The sequence below is a fragment of the Oreochromis niloticus genome, linkage group LG5, assembly GCF_001858045.2.
Source record: "Oreochromis niloticus isolate F11D_XX linkage group LG5, O_niloticus_UMD_NMBU, whole genome shotgun sequence".
NCBI lineage: Eukaryota > Metazoa > Chordata > Actinopteri > Cichliformes > Cichlidae > Oreochromis > Oreochromis niloticus.
This window is the reverse complement of record NC_031970.2, coordinates 35750415-35767623: the sequence shown is the minus strand read 5'-3', so window position 1 is coordinate 35767623 and position 17209 is coordinate 35750415. Positions and strand designations below refer to the sequence as shown.

The 17209-nt window shown below is 42.1% G+C and overlaps 1 protein-coding gene across 3 annotated transcripts in view; it reads right to left on the bottom strand.

Annotated features, from left to right (window-relative positions):
• Positions 1-8551, bottom strand: part of fhit (fragile histidine triad diadenosine triphosphatase) — a 188536-nt gene extending 179985 nt beyond the window's left edge. Inside the window, exon 1 of one of the 3 annotated variants that reach the window (XM_003446477.4) lies at positions 8505-8551. The gene's annotated coding sequence lies outside the window, so the exon portion shown is untranslated. Of the gene's footprint in view, positions 1-6548; positions 6573-8504 lie in introns of those variants that run through there. The other 2 variants (XM_025907533.1, XM_025907532.1) reach the window with 2 other exon arrangements.
• Between the last annotated feature and the right edge of the window lie 8658 nt (positions 8552-17209).

Here is a 17209-nt window from a genome sequence, read left to right as displayed (position 1 = left end):
TCTCATTCCACCCTGACATCATGGGATAAGATAACTCTTTGTCATTGCACAAGCAGTACAATAGTACAATGAAATTGGAAAACTGTCCCACGTCGGCACTACATACAACACAAAAGGACACAACACGACACATAACATCACAACAGTTGTGTTGTGATGTGTCAAGTTAAGTTACTTACTACTTAAGTTACTAATCACTGTTAGACTCCTTCCCATTCAACACTGGAGTCAAGTAGGGTTGTGTGTAAGCACCAACACTCTGTAGGATGTATGCCCTTGATTCATTCACCGAAGCTATCTACTTGCATACAAGCTCTGATTGAAAGTTATTCAACTTGGCACAACTGTGCTCAAAGACCAAAATGGCACTAACCATGGAGATGTGGCCTTCAGAGTCTGAGAGACTTACAAACAGTTTGGACTTACTATTAGCCTGAAAAAGATGTCGATGCAGAAGATGTCATCACTACTCCCTCCATCACCACCAATGGAGATGTCCTAGAAGTTGTCAACAACTTCACCTACAGATACAGCTGCCTGAAATGGGTATATAACAGAGTGTAACTTAAAACTATGCAGAGTAATTTCTACTTGATGGAATGATCTAACAAGCCCGAACATGCCTGGTTAGTTTATTTAGGTACGCTCAGTCAGAGAAAACAGTTTTCAGTGCAAGGCTGCGTTCATGAAAGCTCCAATGTCGGAATATCCCTTTTTTTTTTATCTTAGGGTAACTGTCAGAGCATGTACTCTGCTTCTTGAAACAAGTAGGAAAAACCTTAAATTTATGGAATTCACAGAGTAGTATAGACTGCAGTTTTCAGATAGCCTTCTAATGTCCTGTTTTTGTGAAAGCATCATGAGGTTGTTTCGTTTGTTTGCTCAAATTTCCAAAGACCCAGCTCAACTGCGATAAAACATGGTCTAAACAGCGGATAAAAGTTACACATCGACACCCCATCTATCAAGTTAACATAATATACTTTAGAGGGGAATATTTTTTCAAGGTAAAGTACACATACAGGACTGAAAATGATTTAAAAAGCAGCCAATGTCCAAAGAACCACTTTGAAATACCTTCAGAAAGCCTGGAGAGCACTTAAAAAATAAAAACTAGGTGACAGTCTGGCTTCTCTTATGCTAAATATAGAGAAATTATGGGTCACTCCAGACTGTTGCACAATGTAAGAGTTTAAATAAATCTAAAGAATAAATCAAAATATTAAGTTACAACCTAACATGAAAACTGAAGTTCAGTCTCAGAAATAGCATCCACATCTGGTTTGGCATCCACGAGGAAGCTTGGGTGCAAGAATGTTATTTTCTCTACATTGTATCTATTTATTAGATCAGACTGAAATGGATGAGTGAAGAACAGTTTACTGGTAATAGTTCTGGTGATTTGCAGTATAAAATATCTGACTTGGCAAACTGACTAAAGTCTATCCATTTACTGTACATGTTGCACCACAAACATATGTGGCCTCAATACACTTCACATAGTAAGGCAAAGACCCTACAACAATACTAATGACCCTACTGAGAAAATCATCTATAGCTAACTATCCAAGTCAGGGTTTTTTTTGTTTTTTAAAGGCACCATGTCTTGGTGAGACTGCAACTGAGTGAAAAGGGCTCCAAGGGAAGGAGGGGGAACTCCAGCTGACCTCTGGATGAAAGCAGCATTTTAAATTGTAAATGGACTGTTTCCTATACAGTGCTTTTCCAGTTTCATCCCACAACATACACCATGCCACATTCACCCATTCAAACAAGCACTTTCTCCTAAACTTTAACTGCTTTCTAGCTAACATTCATCCACATTCATACTCCAAGGGATGTATCAGAGAAATGCAAACTGGGGTTAGTATTTTGCCCACCACACCCAGACATCCTGAAACAGGCCTAGGTCCCCAGCATGTTCTCCCCTGCTAAGCCACCTGAGAGGGCCTGGGTATGTTTGTTGAATAGATGTTTGGGAGATCCTGTATGAACAGCTAACCCAGGGTACCAGGAAAGTCAGCGGTCCCACATTACGTTTTATGGGTACATTTAAAAGGGACCTGAAGTTCTGCAATATCGTCACAGAGAACTGAGAGAGTTAGGCCATGAATAATGGCTGTTCACAAAGGCATTGCAGAAGCAAATACTTTCAGAGGTTAGCGGTTCCTCACTTATTACCCTTATTCTGACCAGGCTTGGTTGAATTTGAGTCAAAGACTGTCTTGGTTTGGAGATCAGTGATGTCATTTATGAAAGAGTGCATAAGGCTCATGCTGAACTTTTACATGAGTATAAAAGCTGAAAATGTTGTGAGCCAGAAACAATAAAATAAAATAAAAAAATTCAGATTACCAAATGCACTTTGGGGTCATTCCATCTCAAATCAACACAGGCTTGTTGTAAACAAATATAATGGTTGGTGGGAAATTTTAGCTTCATTTATGAAATATTTTTTAAGTTTCTGTTTTAAAATGTTTTTAAATGGCCGCTGATCAAAGCCTATTGATAAGCCCCTCCCCTTTTGGGAGTTTTATACAGTGTTTAAAAAAAAGAGATTCCTCTTGAGAAAATAAGTGCAACTGTGAACCATGTTTATAGATGAGAACACTTGTGATGCTTTATTGACTTGCTGAAGTAGATCTGCATTATGTGAATCTTGATTGGAAATGTTATAGACCAGGGGTCTGCAACCTTTAACACCCAAAGAGCCACTTGGACCCGGTTTCCACGCAAAAGAAAACACTGGGAGCCGCAAATACTTTTTGAAATCTAAAATGAAGATAACACTGTATATATTGTTTTTAACCTTTGTGCTTTGTGTGAACATCTAAAGTAAGTAAGTAAAGTTTATTTATTAAGCGCTTTTCACAGACAGGCAGTCACAAAGCGCTGTACACAAATATTAAAATAAACAATACAATCAATAGACATTATACACAATGTAAAAGATCAAATGTAAATAATGTAAAGAATATAAAATATGTAGATCAACAAAAGGCTTGTTTGAACAGAAAAGTTTTTAACTGCTTTTTAAAAGAATCCACAGAGAAACTAAGGTGTGCTGCTTATGAAATCCATGAAGTGCTACAGAGAAAATTACATTTTATTTATGTAATTAACACATTTTGAACTCTTAAAGAAATATAACAAAAGGAAAGACACCCAGCTGAACTAAAATGATCCATGTAGCAAACAAAAACTGTCGTCAGCCGCCACCCTTATATCGCCTTTGGGCTGTTGGAGCCTTGACCTGACTTTTAAACAATAATTGGAAAAAAGCACTATGCTGCTGAAAAATGAAAAATAGATATTTGCAAAATTCTGCCTAAATATGTATTTTACCTTGTTAATGTGTGTGGCGGGGCGTGGTCTGCAGCGCCGCTGCAGGGGAGGCGGACGCACCTGAGCGGCACCCGCAATCACGCCTCACCGCCTTAAAGTCTGTGCTCTCTCTGCTGTTGTGTTGTCGGTAGGGATGCAACGATACCAATTTTTTCAAACCGATCTGATACCGATACTTGGATCTGAGTACTTGCCGATACCGAGTACAAAAACCGATACTTCTACCACACACAAGTTAAACTTAACTGGTAGTAAAGAAACGACCCCACACAACTCTTTAACACAAACGAAACGTTTACTGAATGTAAGGGCAGAGACAAATACTGTACAACACATCCCTTTTTTAAACTCAAATGATATTCCAATTCCTTAACCAAATGAAATACACTGTATAAATGAAATAATTCCCTTTCAAATTATATTAAACAACCCAACTTATGTTATCACCTTTTGGTAAGTGACTCACTAATATACACTCCAAAACACGTTATATAAATCCACTAAACATACAATATTCACACATGGGCCCCACACACACTCACATTCACACTTGTTGCAGGCCTGTTTGCTGCTCACGCCAGACGATGGAGAAAAATCCTCTTCTCCCCAGTAAGAGCACAAAAGTCTGACTTACAGTTCCGTTGCTCGGTAGGTCGCCATTCACCAGTCCCACACTAAATCCACTCCCTGCGGACCCGATGCTGTCTCTGCTACAGCGCGTTAGCCAGTCACTGTCCAGCTCTCCGACAGTCCATAGCAGCTGCCTCCGTGGCGCAGCCAAGCAGTCCGGGCTAGCCTTTAGCCTCGGCGGTCATGGCTGGAAACACAGTTTTCCACGGACGGTGGTGCGACCGTTGAAACAAAAAGTCACTTCACCCACACTCTGTTGCGAAGCTCTCACACGGTTAGCTTTCTAGTCACACACTCTTTTGTGCAAGTTAACCTCAGTAAAACTAGCCGAGTCTCTCACTTTGGTTCAGCTAACCTCGTGCATCTCTCCATGCCGTTCTCTTCTGTGAACTGTGAACACCTTATGTGGCGTTCAAGTCCATGGGAATTATGATTATCTACTCCCAAATTCCCATCCGGGCTACATAAGTATCGGTTCATGGTATCGGTTAACTTTTACGAGTACGAGTACGCACACATTTTACAGTATCGGCCCCGATACCCGATACCAGTATCGGGATCGGTGCATCCCTAGTTGTCGGGCTGTGAGCTGAAAAGCTACAGCCGGCTGTATGCGTACAGCAACCGTGTGTGAAAAGTGGTCAATAAAGAGATGCTGAAAAGCATGTTCATGCAAACATCGTCGGGTCTGCCGTGATGTGTTTACAATGAGACTTCTGGTCCCGAACCTCTGCGCACAGCGTCTGCAAATCGGGGCTTTCATCTTTACGCAGGACTGTAAGCTGTCATCTGTGAGGCGTGAGCGGTGTTTGTTTTTAACATAGTTCACGGTGGAGAACAGCTGCCGACATAATGTGGATCCAGATCCATAATTGGCCTACCTGGGGTTGAAAGTCTCGATAAATGCACCGCGTTTTGGCGGGTACACCGGCTTAAGCGAGTGTGACGCTTATTTTGAGCGATGAAAAAAAATAATAGAATATAATTTTATTTTTATATTTCAAAATCACAATAATCTTCCAATTTAGAACTACAAGTTAAAAAAAGAACTAAACACAAATAAAATACACTTCAGCTAAATATTTCTAATTTATTTTCCCAAACCACGCGGAGCCGCAGTATAAGGACTAAAGAGCCGCAGGTTGCCGACCCCTGGTATAGACAAAGCTTAAGTTTACAAAAAGTGGAAAAATTTCATCATAGAAACCTGAAAACATTTGCTGGCTCAAAGACCAGCCTCATACTGTCAAAGCAGCAGCTCTGTGAATGACTTTGGCTATGATTTAAATGAATATGTCCAGTATGCTGACATGTTGCTGTGTTCATAATCATAATACTATCAGGTGATGTATGATCTTATACTGACATTTTGAAACTGAAACAAAAAGGTAAACTATACATACAGTGCCATATGACCTGACAAACTCCAGGTCAGTGTTACATGTGGATCCATCAAGGTTTCAAGAAATTCAACTCTTTGACATTTCCAAAATTTCCGCATTGATTACTATAAAATGTGGCCTAATGTTAACATCTGCTGACAATCATACTGACATCGTGTCAGCAGCTTTACAGAACCAACAATTTTCGGTAAATTAATGTCACAGAAATGAAATAAAGTATTTTTAGCATTTCTGCAATTAAATGTCATTTAAAGACACATTGGGAGCAACATATGTACTGCATATTCAATATCACTGGGTCGACTATAATTACGTATACCAAGTTAAAGTACCATAAGGAAAAGGGAACTACTTTTCTGCTCTATGTGCTCCTTCTTTCTTGCACTCCCTCTGGACTGGCAGCAGGTATAATTCAGAACAAGCTGTCGGTGCATGTCAATGTCAGTTTTATTTCTACAGAACATTAAAAAGCAAAGGAAAAAAAACACAGATCAACAAATAAATAGATAATAATAAAAAAGACAATGTAAAACCTGATGGGGCTCAAACTCAACTTGAATTAAAAGTCGAGGTAAATAAGAGAATTTTAAGACGGGATTTTAAAGACTGTACACACTCTGCAGTGTGAATATCCAGTGGGAGGTTAATCCAGACACTGCAACTGAGAAAGCCCTCCATGCTTTAATTAAGACCTCAGCTGCATGCAAGAGCATTTAGATCGATGATGTAAGTTTTGGACTTATACCTGTTACAAGCAGTGTTGGGAAGGTTACTTTTAAAATGTATTCCATTACAGAATACTGAATACATGCCCCAAAATGTATTCTGTAACGTATTCCGTTACGTTACTCAATGAGAGTAACGTATTCTGAATACTTTGGATTACTTAATATATTATCATGCTGTTTACAACTACGTGAATGTACTATTGCTGTGATTTATTACTGATACTGAAGGTCCGCGGCTCCGAACCATAGTAAAGGGACCTCTGGCTAATACGGTGGGTTCCGTGTCGGGCTGGTAGCCGAAAACTAGCTTTACTTTGTTGTCTGGGTCAACTTTGCTTGCCAGAGACAGAGAGAGGCGTTGAAAGGCTGCTCCAACGGAACTTATTTTTTCCGGAGGAAAACACGAACACAGTGTACAGTTGAGTCTTAATAGCTTACTTACAGCTGGGCTCGTCAGGCACTCTTCTTGGCTGCAGTGGTTATTATTATATTTACATGCTTCCAGCTCCCGTTTTTGCTCCGTGACAGCTCGGACTTTTCCTTTCTCTCCCTCCCTCGCTCACAGACACATAACGTGTATGGCAGTCCATTCTCCCTGCAGCACGGACTACACTGCCCATGATGCTACATTCTTTAGGGCCATGCCTGTAGCATTCTGCCTTTTAGCTTAGCACAACAACAACAACAAAAAAGCGCTCTCTCACCCAGGAAACACGCAGAGAGAGAGAGTCACCCTGTAACCATGGCAACCGTAACGCTGCTGCCTGGACGTAGCTGTCAAACAAACCCAAACAGTCCTGACCCGCGACAATATGAAACAGGAAAGTACCGCCGTGTAATCCATTTATTTCAACAAAGTAACTGTATTCTGAATACCACCTTTTTAAACGGTAACTGTAACAGAATACAGTTACTCATATTTTGTATTCTAAATACGTAACGGCGGTACATGTATTCCGTTACTCCCCAACACTGGTTACAAGACATGCAGCAGTGCTTTGGACTAACTGCAAGCAAGGAACAGAGGAATGTTCAAGACCCAAATACAGAGAACAGCAGTAGTCCAATCTAGAGGTGATGAAGGCATGAATACGTTTTCCTTTTGGAGGAACAGTATTTTGCTTTGACATATCAAGTTTAAGCATTTCATATCAGTAAACTAGTACCAAAATAGTGTTTAGATATTAAAAAGATGAGAATATTAAAAGTCCTTCCATACAATCAGAAAACAATGCAGAAGTAATACAGGCACATGGAAAATGCAGTGGCCACATCATCCTCACTGTACGGCTGGCACCAAAAACAGAAAATGATGTTGCGTCTAATTTCTGCTCACACAATTCAAGTTCATGGTCTGTGATGGTACCACTTCATATCCATCACTAAGTGCCTCTTGGTCAAAAAAAGGGACTTTAAAAAGCCCCTTATCTTGAGATGCATACACATCATTACCACTTTTTGGAAACGTGTATTTACAGCGTTGTTGGGTTTAACTCATATTTATTGAATTTCAAAGTTACCATAATAAACTTACAATTTTTTGTACCATGTAACAGATTACTGTATTAAATTCAGCAAACACTAAAAGGCATGTGTGTCCTCGTTTGGGAGGGGATGTGGTTTCTGGGTTTATGCTGTAATTATGTGATAATGTATCTTAGCTCATGTTACACAGTAGCTCAAAAGTAATGTAAGGAATGGTATCACAAATTATTAAATGTATTATTATTATTGTTATAATTAATTAATGGAACACTCTTTTGTCCCCAAAAGAATGAGTGGTGTGTGGGACACGATTTTCATGACTGTAAAATCAGTTGCTGAACCCTTGTGTCCTATGAATGTGGCAGGTGCAATCCCACGTCCCATGTTTCATCACACGTAAACGTGAACAGCCCTTTATCTCCAGTGACAGGTAAACTTTAACCATGGCAGGTAACAGCTCCCACAGCAAACAAACCCTCAGACACCGCGGAGTGTGGAGTGGGGGGCAGTACTCCTGTAAAACGTTGTGAGCAGCACAACGAAGAACGGGGCAGCGACTTTAAGCCAAGCTGACCACACGCAACTGTCAGTGGATATTTGCGTGTTAGTGTCGTCCTCACTGTTTCTCATTATTTTACTTTCAAACACGGTGCTTTGAGCTAGCCAGGCTGGCTAACTTAAAGGGACTGTTAAGCTCGCGGATGTTTGCGGTTACGTTTACATTGTCACGTGGAGCACAGGAAACCCCGTGCCGGGTCTTGCCCCGTTATTATTCAGTACACATTATAGTAACAAAAACACGGGCACGTTTACAGTTAAGAAAACAAAACAAGATAGCAGAGAAACGCCGACAGGAGCCAGTGAGCTAGTGCTAAAGGCACTTTCAAATCAGGTAAATGTTGGACAGACTCACCGTCTTTCAGACAGCTTCACCCACGTGCATTATGGGAAGTGTAGTTGTATGAACGCGTTGTAGACCGAAAAACATGTTTGAAAAACTACATGTACCAGAGTGCATGAGGGACGATCTTTACGTGGCGTTTACAGCCAGGAGGAATATTTTTCACAGATTCGACAGATTATTTTCTATAATCATTTACCTGAAATTTGATATGCTTTAGGTTAAAATATTGATTGGATGTGAGAAACAAAAGATGACACAAAAATGATGCAAATTACATCCAGAATAACAGAAAATTCCCACATACACGTTTAGTTTGTGAAGGCGTAATCCCGAAAGCCAGAAAGTGAAATACTTTAGATTCAATGGGAAATTCAACTCAGTTTTATTTATATAGCCCCAAAACACAACAACCGTTACCTCAAGGTGTTTTAAAGAACGACATAAAATGAAACTACTTTCCCAAGTGAAATATTATCTAATACAAACATGGGTCCAATCTTACAAACCCACTTTATGGCATACTGATGCCATAATCTTTCATCTTCACCCACTCATTTATTCTTCATATTTATAAATGGAAATCATCAAAATTATCAAAATCATCACTACACACTGGCAGGAAGGAAGCTGACTAATAGAATTAATACGCCAAACTGAAATCCATCAGGATCATTCACTTCTTCAATGAACTAATTTGATTAATACATGTTGAGCTGGCATTTCCGGTCCAGTTCCAGATACAGTAATATTCTGCCTTGTGGCCTCAGCCATCTTTTACGGTGTGGTCTGCTAGGGCGGCAGCATCTCTGCTGGGGACAGGAAGAGACTGAACAGGCTGATCCGCAGGGCCAGCTCTGTTCTAGGATGCCCTCTGGACCCAGTGGAGGTGGTGAGTGACAGGAGAATGGCGGCTAAGCTGTCATCCCTGTTGGACAACATCTCCCACCCCATGCATGAGACTCTGACAGCACTGAGCAGCTCCTTCAGTGGCTGCGGCACCCACGGTGTGGGACGGAGAGACTTCGCAGGTCTTTCCTCCCCACTGCTGTCAGACTCCACAACAAAGTCTTCAACTGATCAAACACACACATCCACACATGTGCAATAACACTAAGTGCAATACTCCTTTCTGGCATCGTTGTATTTTTACTCAGTTGTATATAGCATTTGTATACTATTTTTATCTCATTGTATATTTTATTCTATTTTATTCTACTGTATATAGTATTTTATTTTATTCTATTCTGTACAGTTGTGTACAGTACTTTATTCTTATTGTATTCTAATTTTTGCTTCAGAACTTTTGCACTGTCCACTTCCTGCTGTGACAAAACAAATTTCCCACGTGTCGGACTAATAAAGGTTATCTTATCTTATCTTATCTTATAACACAAAGCCCATTGTGCTCTCATATTGTGGCAGAAAACTCTGATATGGCAGTGGTCTGTTTCTATTCATTTTGTAACTACATGCAGAGTTGCACGTGTTGCACATCAAGAAGCACATTAACACCCTTTAAATTTAAAGGCTTTAGAAGACAAGGGTGATTCTGCAGCTAAAGATAACACTGCACATGAGCAGCTGTTAAGTTTATGAAGCTTTTTATAGCAGCTGTAAATTAATTGCCATGAAAATGAAAAGAAATAAAAATAACAATTTGTCAGTGTCTGCATGAGAGCTTGATGACAGTAAATAAATGTATGAATGAACAGATGAACTGACACCCAGATGTGAGAAAGGAGCGGTCAGGAATGAACGAGCATCTGCTGTCAGACAGAATGACATGCTGTTAGACTAAAGACTCAGCTGAATGTCTGAATCTCTGAAGTAGATAACCATTCTGATCAAACAAAATATCTCAATAACTTTGAAGATTTAAGGGGGGCTTTTCCCACAAGGTACAAATTTTACATTGAACACTATTAGCAGCGAGGCTTACAGTATTTGTGGTCGTGTTAGTCGATCAGATGAAATCTCCTGGCAAATGCAAGACTGCCATCAGATTTGAAATGGATATTTGTAGTTCCCACAAAATTCCAATTTTTTGTGACCATCGGTTTATGACAGGTACAGAAGGACCAACATTTACAGTCCTTGTCTTTCAAGATTATTCTCAAAGACCTATTTTGTTTTTTTGTTGGGTTGTTGTTGTTGTTGTTGTTGTTGTTGTTGTTTTTTAATTGAATCCCTGTGAATACAGCTGACTGGTTGTAGATTGTCCACTGACAGCCTGTTCCAACTACCATAGTTGGATTGGCTGAGAGGCAGAATATTCTCTATCACAGGGCTAACACAGAGACAGACAACCACTGACACTCAAATTCAAACCTATGGGCAACTTAGAATCACCAGTTAACCTAACAGGGTTATGTTGTTGGACTGTGGGAGGAAGTAGGAGTACTTGCAAATTCACATGAAGGCCCTGGCTAAATGGTGGATTGATAATAGGACAAACTTTTATACCTCAGGTTTCATTACAGTCAGCTTGTACTTCCACACCTGGATCTTTGAGAACCACGCTTCCAGTTAGGATATTGAGATGCATTTTACTGAAAGAGCAGGGTGTCACAGGCAGCACAAAAATGGACCCAAAAGCAGACACAAAACACTAGAGTGGCTGGGTTAACTGTGAGTTTATTTAGAATAGGTGGGTGAACGTGCACATGGAGGGTCTTGTGAGGAAACAGGAAAGAGAAGTATTACTGCATGGCAAGGTCTGTGTCGAGGAGTGATTGCACTGTGTGATCGGAATTTGGCTTACATGAGTTACAGAAGTGGAAGGCTGCCGGGGGAGCCAGGAATGGTCCTGGGTGACGGCGAGCCGTGGGCAAGAGAGGAGAGCCTTTCCAAGCAGAGCTGGCGAGAGTGGCGAGGAGGAAGGCAGGTAGGTGAGTGCAATCTCCAGCTTAGACAGGTGGAAAGGAGCTGATGTCCTTACTGGTGTGTGGCAGCATGGGGCGAATGGAGCAGCCACAGAGGTAACCAGGTGTGTATGGAGAAAACGTGAGAGATGAGGCAGGATGCTGGTAGCTCCAAACACAACAAAGGATTACTTCTGAAAAACACACAGGGAAAGTGCGAGAATTGCTGAGCCGATTTAACCACCGTAGAATGGCAGATGATCCACAAAGAGTGGAGGTCCGTGCTGGCAAAACGAGCTGCAGGTGAGGGAAGGCAAGCTTGAACCCTGAGTTCACCTCCCAGAGTCAGACTGCTCCTCGCCAGGGAAGAATAGCAGATCCCTGAGAAAAAAGGTGCATGGCCTGCATGAACAGAACACTTTTCACACAAGATCATCATTTTTCAGGGTAACATAAATGTCTGCAGTAGCAGGCGGTTGAAAAAGAGGCCAGATTAGGCTACACCTGCACTAATACATTTTAAAATATTTAAAATGGCTTTTTGGAATCGAAAAAATGACCAACCAGAAAAATTAGCGCTAACCAGACTTTGAATGGAAATGAATTGATTTTGAGATTATTGTGTCTGGCACAACAGGCAGTTTTGATCCATGTTTCATGTTGGATGGAAATTATTAGGAATGTGTGGTTGACAATAAGATTTTTAAGGACTGGTTGTTGAACCGCCATTTTTCAAGTAATCAGAGTAAGATAAGATTGTGTGTGTGTGTGTGTGTGTGTGTGTGTGTGTTACCAACAGCTATAAAAGGCCTTTTCTTAAAGAACAAAGTGGGGTTTGAATTCAAGTTACAGCAGACTGTCGCTACTTCTAAATGGAACGCAGCCCTCCTACCATGGACAGCTAACAACAGTGTAACACTCATGTGGTGAGAGGAGCCAATGATCACTCCAAATGTTATTCCACTGTAGACTTTCAATGCGTACTCCAGCACACAATACATATAATGGCCGAATACCGGAAGAAAATAACGCCCTACATACTATTCCGGTTGGACTCGCCCACACAGGTACGGCGGACAGACAAATATTGCAGGGTGATCATTTAGCCAAATGATGTGCATCCTCTCCATTTAACTGGTAGCACCTAACAAAACTAAGTTACTCACTAGTCTTCCAAACATTATTTCTTAACATGACTTTAACTTAACAATGTTTACAGTCGGAGTAACTCCACAATTTAACATAACAGCAATCATCAGAAAGGCAAACAGCCAGCGAACATCATATCTCAACATACTGACTTCAAACTGATTATACATGAGGCATCCCAGTGTTTTCCGTTTACATGTATCTTGGGTTCGGTCTGCAGATGTGACCTGCACGTGTAGTTTATGGTGTCTGGTTCACCATGCTCTGGTCGGGCGCCGCTCTCCCGAGCCCCAATCCGCAGCGGATTGGGGCTCGGGAGAGGCTGTGTTTTATGAATCTTTGTTTGAGCATGTAGAATGGTTAGTGTCCTGGCACTCAGGGTCATAGTCATGGAGTGGTGGCAGCGGCCTCTCTGCCACTGGGAGGATGTGGTGGCGATTCCTCCTGTAGGTTCTTCCGTCGACCTGGATGATGTAGGATCATGGCTCCTTGCTCTTCCTTTCTACAGTTCCCAGCTTGTTGTAGCCCTCTTGCAACGGCTGTAGTGTGCGGCTGGACTTGTCATAGTGACACTTCAGTGTGAGCCTTTTGCTGTGAAGTCGGTCACAGATCTGTCCTGTGTCCTGTGTGACGGGCTCCAACCACTTGCTGCACACAGGAATGTCTGTGCATGTCTGACGAGACAGGAGCCGTTCAGCAGGGGAGTGTTTAGGTGGACACCAGCTTTTAAAGTTTAAAACACCACTGGACAACGAGAACACACAGTAAAAACATAAAAACAAACACTAAAAGCTCAGTGGCATCAGCCACAGCATTAAAATTCACTAAAATCGGAGCGGGGCAATGAAAACCTGGCAGCAACCCCGGCCGTCCTGTTTGTCTCTTCGCTCTGGAGTACTGGAAGAGAGAGGGGGGAGCCTGGTCCTGTGACTGTGACTTCTTGTAACATGGTATGTCTCGGGACTCTCTCAACTCTCTCTGCCGCTTTGCTGTGTCACGCCAGCACTGTGATGTCGCCGTAGGAGGGGATAGGGTGCCATCCCACTGCCACTTAATCCTCCACCGTAGCCTCCTCCGGCTTCAAGCTACTTCTCGAGCACCAACACAGCTCCCTCTATGTCTCACCCACCTCTGCTTCACCACACTGCACCAACGCTGTTCTCCAGGCTGCCTCTTCTGGCTTCAGTGCCGCTCTCCACGACCACCGGCTACCCTTTACCGCCATGTCACATGCTCTACCACTACCTTGTCTGTGTCCTGCCAGGCCTTCTTATTGGCCTCTGTGACCTCCCATGTGTGTCTAATTAGTGATCAGGAGGGGGGTGGAGTCTCTCTGGGACAAGTTAATAAATATATAAAGTAAAACGTGATAAAACTATAAGATTAAAACACTTTACATTATTAAAAGATTAAAACTAAAAAAACACAGCAACACATGCAAAATAAAAACACTCAGTTACACTTGTCCATTCCACCCCATGACAGGAGCCTAGTTTTGTGTCGCAGGGAATGTTTCTAAGGTTTAGGAGGTCAAGAAACCATCTCTGTGTGATTTCTCCAAGGCTTTTTTGCACAGCGCACCGCTCTCTCGGCAAGACCGTTTGACTGTGGAAACTCTGGGCTACTGGTTAAATGAGTGAAGTCCTACTGGTTTGCAAAATCACTGAACTGTTGACTCGTGTATTGTCTGCCATTGTCAGTGATGAGCGTATGTGGTGTGCCATGAACTGAAAAGTGTCTCTTCAGCTTGGAGATGACCTCTGTGTGGTCACATCACGGAGAAGGTCAATCTCAATGCATCCTGAATAGGAATCTACAAGGACCTGGTACTGTTTTCCATACCAGGTAAAAATGTTGGCGCCCACCATCGACCACGGCAGGTCTGGAATGGGGTGAAGTTGTAGAGGTTCTCTCTGCTGATGTGTCTTGGTGCTGTTGCATACTGTGCAAGAGCGCAGCTCTTCCGTGATGTCTTTTGTCTTTTTGAAGCGCAGAGCTAAGAGATAACACTTCTAGCTCTGCGCTTGGTTGCTTTAATACCTGGATGACCTTTGTGTACGATGTTGATGGACTCTTTGTGCAGGGACTGGGGAATGACTGCTTTGTGGCTTTTCATGATGATCCCATCCTCCACGCTGAGCTCATCTTTGTATGGAAAAAAGGGGACCATGGCAGGCTGTGCTCTGTCTGATGGAACACCCTCCCCGGATGACTGCACAGAGGGTTTGTAGCACTTCATCTTGTGCTGTGTGCTGTCTGAGAACCTCCAGGCGAGCAGTGGAGATGTAGCTCACTGCCATCACCTCGTAGTCGGTGTGTTCAGCTGGGCTTTTTGAAAACCAGACTGATCTCGTAACTCTTTCGTCGCAGTAACATCCTCTGGAGTCGGGCAGGGGCGGCATGGATGGGCTTTTTCATTATGGTCAACTGGGGTTGGTGGTCAGTTTCGATGATTGTTGCTTTGCCATAGACGTAATCTTTGAACTTCGTGCAGGCGAATACCACGGCTAGGAGTTCCTTTTCTATTTGAACAAATTGCTTCTCTATGTCCGTGAGAGCACGCGATGCGCAAGCTACCGGTCTGCCAACATGCAGCGCCTAGTCCATAGCATGATGCATCACATGTCAGTGTGACTGGCTCCTTGACATTATAATATGCCAATACTGGTGGGCTGGAGAGGCATGATTTGAGGTGGTCGAAGGCCTCCTGATGCTGCTGGAACCAGCACCACGCAGTCTCTTTATGGGTCAGTTTCCTTAGAGGTGCAGCGATCTCACTAAGGTTCGGTATGTATTTTCCAAGGTAATTAACCATACCAAGGAAGTACTGTAGTGATGTGACATCAGTGGGCACCGGCATTGCTCCTTTTGCCGTGGTTTTGGAGGGGCCTCCTTTTAGGCCGTCCTTAGTAAAGATGTGGCCCACATATGACACTTAGTCTAGGCGAAATTTGCACTTTTCGGGGTTTAGCCTGAGCTTCATCTCCTGTGCACGTGTTAGCACTTTTTCCAGGTCGGTGTCAGGTTTGGCTACCCCATTTCCTCCAATGATGTTGTCATCCATGATGACAGAGCATGGGTAACCGGCAAACAGCTGTTCCAAAACTGAGCTCTAGAAGCCGTCACTCCAAATGTGTTATGATAACAAGAAAAGATACCTGTTCAGCTTTGTCTGCTGGTTTGAAGACAATAAACAAAAAAGATGATTTTGTCCCTTTGTCTCCATCATGCAGCTCGAATGTGTCGTGTAACCATGTTGAATAGCTGTCGTTATCCCTCTCATGTGTCAGCAGGATTGTACTGTACAGCATCTCATTGATATGTGAGGAATGCTTATGTAACATGATAACAGACTTACTTCAGTCTTACTTCACTAAACTATAAACAGCAGGAGATATTTATATTATTTATTATATTTATATTATATGTTATAGCTGATAGATATCGAATTTACTAAATAGCTGGATGAACATGAAAAATATGTCCTTCATTGCAAATGATGATAAGAGTCAGTAGACAGTCAAAAGACGTCCTTAAATGTCATTTAAGTGGCAGAACAAATGAACAAACAGATAATCACTTACTTGAGATGAAATCTGCTCAGCTACTTTGAAAATAGCTTCTAACTGGTTCCGCCTTTAACAGGATGACTTCTGGGGGATAAGGCCATCAACATCCAACAACATCAAATTTTTGATCACCACTTTATCATCATCTGACGTGTCTCTGACAAGAGTAGGTGGCACTCATAGGGATCATTTTTTGTGGAAGAAAATCCCTTTGACCCAGAAACATCCCTTTTAGATTGATCAGATGCTGATAACACCACTGACCTCATGTGAATGCACCTGATTTATCTGTTCAACTGGATAACCAGCTTTGCTTAGTCTCAGGTCAGGGTGGCTCTGCCCTTTGATCATTGTTCCCTTGCAGCTGGAGTACACCCTGAATCAGTTTTTGGTGAACAGGCCATTTATTATCTTTGCCTCTGCTTCTCTTCTCTTGTAGGGCTTATTGTCCATCCTGGTCGTGTCAGCCAGGACACTGTTTTGGATCTCTTTTAGGCCACTAACATCCTTCCAGGCTTCCTTTTGGCTTCCAAGCTTCTTCTGTTGTTGTGAGAGTTGTGTAGCTGCCTATAGTCTTGCCACAATGTTCACCCTAAACTCTGTCAGTGCATCTGCCATTGGGCATAATCTAGTCAGGCCATCCTGATTAGTAATGTTCCCATTGTGCTGGAGTCACTAGATATCTAGCAGCTTTCTTCTGTTAATACTACAGCACTGAGCTTCCATGTGTTACCTGGTCAGCGTGAATGTTGGTGTTTTTTCACTTTCACTTTTTTCACAAGCAAACCTTTTTCACTTTGTCAATATAGGGTATTGTGTGTAAAATTTTGAGATGAAAATGAACTGAATCCATTTTGGAATAAGGCTGTAACATGACAAAAATGTAAAACAAGTGCGGTGCTGTGAATACTTTCCAGACGCTCCGTTTAACAGGGGCTCAGAAGGTGGCTTACTTCCCAGCTTCTCCATTTTGCACCTCAAAATCCAAGTCCAAGTGTGTGTTTGAGACTTAGGTATAGAAATAAGCAGTTATAGGATATATATCTATATATACAGTGGCTTGCAAAAGTATTCGGCCCCCTTGAACTTTTCCACATTTTGTCACATTACAGCCACAAACATGAATCAATTTTAT